At 44.1% G+C, this 9,934-nt stretch overlaps 1 pseudogene; it reads left to right on the top strand.

Moving 5' to 3' along the window:
• Positions 1-1,141: 1,141 nt before the first annotated feature.
• Positions 1,142-4,803, top strand: LOC110134803 (thioredoxin-dependent peroxide reductase, mitochondrial-like; annotated as a pseudogene).
• Positions 4,804-9,934: the final 5,131 nt, after the last annotated feature.

The following is a 9,934-nucleotide window of genomic DNA, read 5'->3' as shown; positions in this document are numbered from 1 at the left end:
CACTGGAGTATCTAGAAGCTATTCCAACATCCACTTAGGAGGGCTATCACCTGGCAGGTTGAGCCAGATCACCTTCTGATGCTGTCTGCTCTGTGACTTTAGAACATAAATGTATGCATATGTACATAATGCCCTACTGACACTCTGTACTCTGAACTGACCAGTTGCTTTCATCTGTTTTGGAAGTATAAAATGATGGTTAAGATCAGAGGTTCTGGAGTCACAGAGATCTGGGTGCAGGTTCCAGCTTCGTAATGTATAGATAGATATGGAAAGGCCCAGAGAGGGTAAGAGACTTACCCAAGGATGCATAGTGAGTCAGGCAGCAACACCTGGTGCAGAATCCAGGTGTCCTGATTCATCACTTTCTTCCCTAAGAGACCAAACCCTCCTTCACTGATGTCAATAGATGCCGTCTGCACTGCCTCTCAAAGGACACACTGACTCACGTTTACCCAGCTCCTCCCTCCTCACCTAGCCAGTGGGTTCATGGTCACATGGGTGCCCAGACACCCTTATCGATTCCATCTGCTTCAAATAGCACATCATTGGCTTGGCTCCTTTCTCCGAATCAACCAGAATCCTGGGAAACTGACAAGGGTGCTCTGAAGGCAGACAGTAGTGTGTGTGTGTGTGTGTGTGTGTGTGTGTGTGTGTGTGTGCTGAGATTGTGGTGGCAACTGGTCTACCCAGGTGATCTTATTGACATGTCAACCACAGCTGGGCAGAGCAAGTCGGGTGGGGATAATTATCTCTTGTTGACAGATGAAGTCACTGAGGTTCTCTGGGGTTATGTGTCTGTCCCTCCCCTTTGTGGGCCTCGGTTTCTTCCCCTGGTCCTAAGGTCTTTTTCAGCTCTAACAATCAATTCCTCTATAATTTGCCCAAGTTTACAAAACTATTTAGAAGCAAAGTCAAAACTAGGAAAGAAGTCTTGGGTCTCCTAGACCAGCAATCTTTTTAATGCTAATTGTAGTAGTTTTGTTGTTGTTTAGTCACTAAGTCATGTCTGATTCTTTTTGTGACCCTGTGGATTTTAGCCTGCCAGGCTTCTCTGTCCATGGGATTTTCCAGGCAAGAATACTGGAGTGGGTTGCCATTTCCTTCTCTGAAAGATCTTCCTGATCCAGGAATTGAACCCATGTCTCCTGCATTGGTAGGTGGATTCTTTACCACTGAGCTGCCTGGGCTTTGTTTAGGGTTGCTGTGAAAAAGTCGCAAAATGGGCAGCTTAAAATAAGAGAAAGTTATCTTCTTATAATTCTAAAGGCTAGAAGGTTGAAATCAAGATGTTAGCAGGGCCATGCTTCTTCTTCAACCTCAAGACAAAATTCCTTCTTGCCTCTTCCAGCTTCTGGTAGCTCCAGAGTTTCATTGGCTTGTGCCAGCATCACTCCAATTACTCTCTTTGTCTTTGTATGGCCACCTTCCCTCTAGGTTTGTGTCTTCACACAGGGTTCTTCACGCTGTGTCACATCCATGTCCAAATTTCTACTTTTCATAAGGACACCTGCCATATTGAATTAGGGTCCATGCAAATGCCCTCATCTTAGATTGATTACATCTACAAAGACCCTATTTCCAAATAATTTCACATTCATGGGTATCGGGAGTTAGGACTCCAGCATAACTTTGAGGGGCCTCAATTCAATCCATGACACTAATAATAGCTCACCTTGAAAAAAAGACTTTCCCTTTTGCAAGGCTTTTCTACATGGGTTATCTCACTTAATATAAAACAGGCATTTCTGACACTGAAGATGGTGGCCATGCGGGAAGGTAGCTCTGGGTTTTGATTGTCAGACCTGTGGGTGCCATTCCTTGGGGCATTTCTGCTTCTGCAGACATTATACCATGCTCCTGCTGTCACCCAGCATGCATCCTACTGTAGGGGTACAGCTGTTATCAATGGAGCATTCAAAGAACTAAGCCTTGATGACTTTAAATTTTTTTAATAAATTAATTAATCAACTTTTGGCTGTGCTGGGTCTTCATTGCTGCTCATGTGCTTTCTCTAGTTGTAGCAGCAGGGCCTACTGTTCATTTTGGTGCATGAGATTTAGTTGACCAGCAGCAGGTGGAATCTTCCCAGAGCAGGGATTGAACCCATGTCCCTTGCATTTGCAGGCAGATTCCTAACCACTGGACCACCAGGGAAGTCCAAGCCTTGATGACTTTAAGGGGAAATATTTGGTGCTCTTCTTCAATCCTTCGGATTTCACCTTTGTGTGTTCTATAGAAATTACTGCTTTTAGTGACAAAGCCAATGAATTTCATAATGTAGAATCATTGCAGTGTCAGGTAGATTCCTACTTAAGCCACCTGGCCCAGATAAATACACTGAGGAAGAATGGTAGTTTGGGCCACATGAACATCATGCTCTTGTCAGATATGACTAAACAAACTTCCCAAGACCAGGGTGTGCTATTTGTTAGAAGGTCCTGTCCTTGCACTAAGAGGTCTCTTCATAATTGACCCCAATGGAGTCATCAAGCCTTTGAGTGTCAGTGATCTCCCAGTGGTTCCAAGCATGGGAGAGACCCTCAGCTTGGTGAAGGCATTCCAGTTTGTGGAATCCCATTGAGAAGTCTGCCTAGCCAGCTGGACACTGGATTCTCCCATAATCCAACTCCATCCGATTGCTTCCAAGAAATACTTTGAGAAAGTTAATCAGTATACCATCCCATGTATGCCTGTAGCTTGTCACACCAGAAAAGAACTTAAAGCATTTCAAAGAATATTATTTATAGAAGGCAAGAGTCAAATCACACTTGTAGTCACAAATATTACTCTATATGTTCTGTTTTGATAACATGACCTAGGTTTTTTTTTGATGGGGCTTCCCAGGTGGTGCTAGTGGTAAAGAGCAAACCTGCCAATGCAGGAGACATAAGAGATTTAGGTTCCATCCTTGAGTTAAGAAGATCCTTTGGAGGCGGGTGTGACAACCCACTCCAGTATTCTTGCCTGGAGAATCTCACGGACTGAGGAGCCTGATGGGCTGCAGTCCATAGGGTTGCAAAGAGTTAGACACAACTGAATTGACTTAGCGTGCATGCATATAGGTTTTTAAAATGTGGTTATTTATTAAGGCAAGGAGTGCCTTATTGGCAATGTATAGATTTCTGGCTGGTTTCCATAGAATGTGTAGTTCACCTATTTCTTGGATCATGCCTTCCTTGGGAAAAAGAATCAAGTCTTTTTTCTCAACCTTACTTGAATCTTTGTGTATACCGAGAGGTACAACTGGTGTGGAATACTTCTGATCAGGGTCTTGACATTTTCTTCTTAAATTTCTTTGTATTAAATTAGATTTTCTTTTAAGATCATAGGTTTAAATTGTTGGCATCAGTGGTCTAATTTAATACCTGAAATGAATGTGTGTGTGATTGAAGCAAATGTGAATCATGCTTCTTAAAAAAAAAACACAGTGGCAAAACAACTTAACTGATCATTCATGTTTCTCATTGTTGAGATTTACAGTATATAGAGTTACTTTACTTATTTTGTTAGCTGAGTTGTTGTCTACATACATTTTTACTATTGATTAGATGTAATTACAAAGGTTTTTTTTAAAATTTGAATCATTTATGCACTTGAATCATTGCAATTACTTCCTTTCCTGAACTGCCCAATGTAAAAAATATAATAATTTTAAAAATTACTAAAAAGAAAAAGAGAGGACTTTTCTGGTGGTCCAGTGGTTAAGAATCCACCTGCCATTGCAGGGGACATGGGTTTGGTCCCTGGACCAGGAAGATTCCACGTGCCATGTGGCGCCCTTGTGTTGAAGCTACTGAAGCCTGTGTGCCTAGAGCCTGTGCTCTGAAACAAGAAAAGCCACCACAGTGAGAAGCCCAAGTAACCCAATGAAGAGCAGCCCCCACTTGCCACAACTAGAGACAGTCCATGTGCAGCAATGAAGACCCATCAAAGCTAAGAAATTAATAAATAAATTAACTATAAAAAAGAGTTTTAAAAGAAGTAGTCATTATTATTATTTCCCTTTTACATGTGAGGAGACGGAGCAGAGAAGCTGAGAGACATGGTCAAGGTCAAATAGGTGCTGAGGGGCAGGGCTGGGGCCTGACCCTGCCTTGGCTGAAGGCCTCTGAACCCTCCTCCACCAGGCCAGTTCACCTCTCTGTCTTCTGAGGCCCTGTGGCCCCTGAGCTTGTGGTTTCATGTGGGGGTGGCTGGAGAGAAGCCTGTGTCTGTGAGGTAAAGAGGACCAAACATGGCGGGCCTGGTAATTTTGTTTTCTCAGCTGAAAACGCCAACACACAGTGAGTGAGTCGCTATTGAGTCTGGCGTCTACCCCTCCATCCCCTGAGTCGCTGTGGTTTCCCAGGGCCTGAGGTGAAGTCCCACAGAGGGAGTGAGCATGACGTGAGTCCCAGGGAGACTGGAACCCTGGGAACTTTACCTCAGCTTCTGACTTGGGTGCTGGAGGGGGTGTAGAATGCAGTCCCAGCTGAGCAGCCCAGGGCGGCTCAGCCTGAGTGGGGAGGGGAGGTTGGGGCAGGGCCTGTGGGTTTAGATGGCCCCAGAGTGAGATCCACACTATGAGCTGTGTGACCTCAGGCAACTCACTTACACCCTTTGGGCCTGACTTTCCTCAACTGTTAAAGCAGGTCTGAGCTGTCTCTACTTCAGACAGTGATGAAGACACATGGGGATAATCCACGTTCAGAGCTCAGCCAGAACCTGGCCCAGAGGAAGTGTAGCCAACGCCTATACATGGTAGCTGGTATGACAGATTTTGGGATGTGCCAGGAGATGGGAAAGAAAGAGGAGTATTGATCTGTTCAATGAATTTACAGACAAGAAATTGGCCTTACTACATTGAAAGAAAACTCAGATTAAATTAAAGTTAATACTTGGTGTTGATAGGGAATCAATAGAGAGGGTCCATAGAGAAACGGAATCCTCAGAAGGATTGAAGGAAGGCAGGAGGGAAGACTGGAACAGGGGGCCCTATAGAGTTCAATGGCTAATGGTTCTAGAACCTTCTGCCATCAGAACTGGCCCTGGGTGATATGCATCTCTTATGGAGACCTTGTCCCAGATGTTTCCTAGGATATCCAAGCTATTCCCTCCCCATCTCCCTTCTTATAAATCACACAGTATGTCACCCACAACAGAAGAACACATGTGCATGCACACACACACATACACACACACCACCTCTCCACACCACTTTTTATTTGAAGAACCACCAAGCTTGGATTTTCCCTGAGAAGGGCTTGTCAGTCAAGAAGTGTGTTACCCAGAGCTAATGAGTAACTCAAGAGAGATCAAAAGATAGAAGTGATGCCTTTTATTAAGCTCACAGATTTATTATAAGTGAGTCGGCAGGACCACACAGGCCTCTGGTCCCAGAGCAAGAAAACTGAGTGTGTGTGTGGTCTGCAGCAGTTGAGAGGCAGGGAGACGGCGGTGTGAGCCTAATAAAGGCTGTAATTGGCACTTCTTTCCCCTGAAAAACCAAGCAACCACCTTCTCCCATTGCCAGGTTCCCTCCTTGTGTGGAAGGGTATACATGGTGAGGGGAGAAAGGTGGGGTGGGGGGATGGAGTTTAGCCAGCGGAGGAGTGGGAGATGGGTAGGCAAAGCTTGGCTGGGTGGCCATGGCTTGGAATACACAGGTAACAGAGCAGGGGTCCTTCTTACTGGGAGACTCTCCAATGGGCAATCAGGAGGTGGGTTTTGAAGGGCCCTCCATCCCCCCTGGCTAACCACAGGCATTTAATTCTTACCCTTTTTATGGAAGGATCATTTCCACAGATTGGTGTCTGGTTCATTATTAGTCCCTGGAGAAGGTAATGGCAATCCACTCCAGTATTCTTGCCTGGAGAATCCCATGGACAGAGGAAGCCTGGAAGGCTACCGTCCATGGGCTCAAGAAGAGTCGGACACGACTGAATGACTAACACACTCATTATTAGTATTACTATTTCATTATAATAAATACTGTAAATATTTGTTGCAATAGCAACAAATTGTTTTTAAAAAACTCTAACAGTTGACTTCAGCTCTCATAACCCAAAAGAAAGCAATAGTGAGTGAGTGTGGGTGTGTTGGGGGGCCCTCTCTGCCCAAGGGTGATGGACAAGCAGGTAATGTTGCCTTGGACATTTACAAGATGAACTGAGCAGTTTCTGGACATCTGTTTCTATTTTGGCCAGGCCAAGACACTGGACGGTATACCCTCTTTGAATGACCCTTATGATGTATGAATGGTTGCTCAGTCTTATCTGACTCTATGCGACCCCACGGACTGTAGTCCTCCAGGCTGCTCTGTCTGTGCTGTTCCCCAGGCAAGAATACTGGAGTGGGTAGCCATTCCCTTCTCCAGGGGATCATCCCAATCCAGGGATCAAACCAGAGTCTCTTGCATTGCAAGAGGACCATGTCTGAACCACCAGGGAAGCCGTGAATGACCCTAGGAAGAGCCATATTCAAGGAGGCTCTTCCTTCACAGAACATGGACAGGTCTGGACACGTCTGCACCACACCTTTGTCATCTGTACAGTGAGAGGGCAGAACCACCTGATGGTGAGGCTCTTCTCGCTTCAACAACTGAATCAGGGCTGTACAGCAAGGCCTCTCTGTAACTCAGGTACACAGTTCTGGGCTCAGCACCCTTCCCCTCCCCATCACGACCCCAGCCTATATTTGCTGCAGTTCTTCCAAGCCTCCCCTGTAGCCCCCACCCACTCCCTGACTCCTTCCTCGCTCTCAGCCGTCTCCCCATCTGCCCGGCGCCCACCACATGCATCAGAGCCTGGCTAATTCTGCTTTGGCAAACCATCACCCCTGATAATTCCCCCCAAGCATTCCTTGGCAGGCTCCTCTTCTCCTCAGCAGACTTAAGAGCCAAGAGCAGCCGTGAGCTCATGTTCTGCTTGGCTTTATTACTTCTAGAAAGCCGGCTTCATGGACTAATGTGCTATTAATTATTGCTGCAAGTAATTGAATCCAAGTTGAATATTCTGAGACAGCTTGAAAAAAAAAAACCTTCAATGCAGGAGATTGACTTTGAATGCTTTTTTATTGCTTGCTCTGCCTTCAGGTAAAAAATAGAAGGTTGTTGCTGATTATTAAACAAGGGGGCTTGGTAGACCAGCAGGGCGTTAGGAAAGCCTCCAGTGATGGAAGGGATGAAGAACACTAACGTGAACTAGGACTTCATATTTGTTAGCTCATTTAAACATCAGAACAATTGACTTTTATTATTTCCAGCTTCCAGGGGATGGGACTGAAGCTTTAAGAAGGTAAGTCCTGGATATCACTGTTGCTTCAGTGGCTAAGACTCTGCACACCCAAAGCAGAGGACCCGGGTTCCATCCCTGGCCAGGGAATTAAAATTCTGCATGCCACAACTAAGACCCGGTATAGCCAGATAAATAAAAATAAATATTTTTTTAAAAAGAAGAAGAAGGAGATGGTAAGTCCTACAATTAGTGGCAGAACTAGGTTTGGAACCAAGTCTGTCTCACTTCAGACACTGTGTTCTTCCCTGATGCCTATGACCTTTATGTTATGCAAATATAAGGACGAGGACATCAGCTGACAGTAAGTACACCTACGAAGGCTTTTTCCTGATTGTGAGTGGCAGTACTGACCATTTGTTTCATCCAAAAGTAGGGATGGCTGAACATTTTGAGGCTTTAGAGAAAATCACTTAACATTCTGCATAGGTAAGAAAAATTAAAAATCAAATCTAAGTATTATAGTTAGCAAGAAATGATTTTTACTTAGTAATACAGTGATAGAGAAAAATGTGGGAGGGCACATACTTTATGGAGCTGCATTTTTAAAGAAACGTTTTATTTTTAATTTTAAGACCCAATTTTATTTTATTTTATTTATACTTTTTGGCCACATGACATGTGGGACCTTAGATCCTTTGTCTGGGATTAAAGCCAAGCCCTTTGCATTATTGGAAGTGCAGTCTTAACCACTGGACCACTAGGTAAGTCCCAACAGAGCTGACTTTTAGAAGTCATTTATTCTCCCATAAGTCCTATTGCCTCTGCTATCTCTTTTTCTTAAGAATCTTACTCTAGAGAAAGCTCTGAATGTTCCTTAATCCTTCAGTTACAGGAATGTGAACATGTGGTTAAGGACCAATTTCTAGAATGCAAATGCAAATGTAAGTATTTGTTTGAGAACAGAAGGAAATGGCAGCCCACTCCAGTATTTTTGCCTGAAAAATCCCATACATAGGGGAACCTGGCAGGCTACAGTCCATGGAGTAGCAAGTGTTAGATACAACTTAGCAACTAAACCACTATCAAGGTAGAAACTAAGAGGAACAGTATGAATGTTACAGGATAACATTTGAACTTTGTAGGGGTAAAAGGAGGAGTGTAGAGAGAAAGAGAAGACAGGAGGGAAGGGAAACTTAGAGACTTGCTTCTTTTGGTAGTTTCAACTCACACTTTAGATTCAGTTCAGTTACTCAGTTCAGTACTGACTCTTTGTGACCCTATGAATAGCAGCATGCCAGTCCTCCCTGTCCGTCACCAATTCCCGGAGCTTACTCAAACTCATGTCCATCGAGTCAGTGATGCCATCCAGCCATCTCATCCTCTGTCATCCCCTTCTCCTCCTGCCCCCAACCCCTCCCAGCATCAGGGTCTTTTCCAATGAGTCAACTCTTCACATGAGGTGGCCAAAGTATTGGAGTTTCAGTTTCAGCATCAGTCCTTCCAATGAATACCCAGGACTGATCTCATTTAGGATGGACTGGTTGGATCTCCTTGCAGTCCAAGGAACTCTCAAGAGTCTTCTCCAACACCACAATTCAAAAGCATCAATTTTCCAGCGTTCAGCTTTCTTCACAGTCCAACTCTCACATCCATACATGACCACTGAAAAAACCATAGCCTTGACTAGACGGACCTTTGCTGGCAAAGTAATGTCTCTGCTTTTTAATATGCTGTCTAGTTTGGTCATAACTTTCCTTCCAAGGAGTAAGCGTCTTTTAATTTCATGGCTGCATTCACCATGTGCAGTGATTTTGGAGCCCAAAGAAATAAAGTCTGACACTGCTTCCACTGTTTCCCCATCTATTTGCCATGAAGTGATGGGACCAGATGCCATGATCTTAGTTTTCTGAATGTTGTGCTTTAAGCCAACTTTTTCACTCTCCTCTTTCACTTTCATCAAGAGGCTTTTTAGTTCCTCTTCACTTTCTGCCATAAGGGTGGTGTCATCTGCATATCTGAGGTTATTGATCCACACTTTAGATTAGGCATCAGCAAACTTCAGCCTGTGGACCAAATCCCACCCTCTACTTGTAATTGTTTAGTGTATAAGCTGAGAAGGGCTCGCCAGGTAGTACAAGTGGTAAACAACATGCCTGCCAAGACTGGAGGAATAAGGGAAGTGTGTTCGTTCGCTGGGTTTGAAAGATCCCCTGGAGGAGGGCATGACAACCCACTGTAGTATTCTTGCCTGGAGAATCCCATGGACAGAGGAGCCTGGTGGGCTACAGTCAGACATGATTGAAGCGAATAGGCACACACATAAACTAAAAATTGTTACTGTAATTATTGGAAAAAAAAAATCAACCATTGAATGAACAACTCCAAGAATAAATCATACTGTATGTCAGCTATGGACTCTGTATGATAGTGATGTGTCAGTGTAGGTGCATCAGTTGTAACACATGGACCACACTTGTGGGGGATGTTGATGATAGAGGAGGCTGTGCATATGTGGGTAGTGGGGTATATGGGAACTCTCTGTACTTTCTTCTCCATTTTGCTGTGAACCTAAAACTGCTTTAGACAAAAGGAAAAAAAAAAAAGAAAATCTTATAAAAAATCAAAAGTAGACGATTTTGTGACACATGAAAATCATGTGAAATTCAAATGTCAGTGTCCATAAATGAAGTTTTATTGGAACACAGCTGTGCACATTT

This window comes from Odocoileus virginianus, chromosome 2 (genome assembly GCF_023699985.2).
Source record: "Odocoileus virginianus isolate 20LAN1187 ecotype Illinois chromosome 2, Ovbor_1.2, whole genome shotgun sequence".
Classification (NCBI taxonomy): domain Eukaryota; kingdom Metazoa; phylum Chordata; class Mammalia; order Artiodactyla; family Cervidae; genus Odocoileus; species Odocoileus virginianus.
This window is presented reverse-complemented; position numbering and strand designations above follow the sequence as displayed.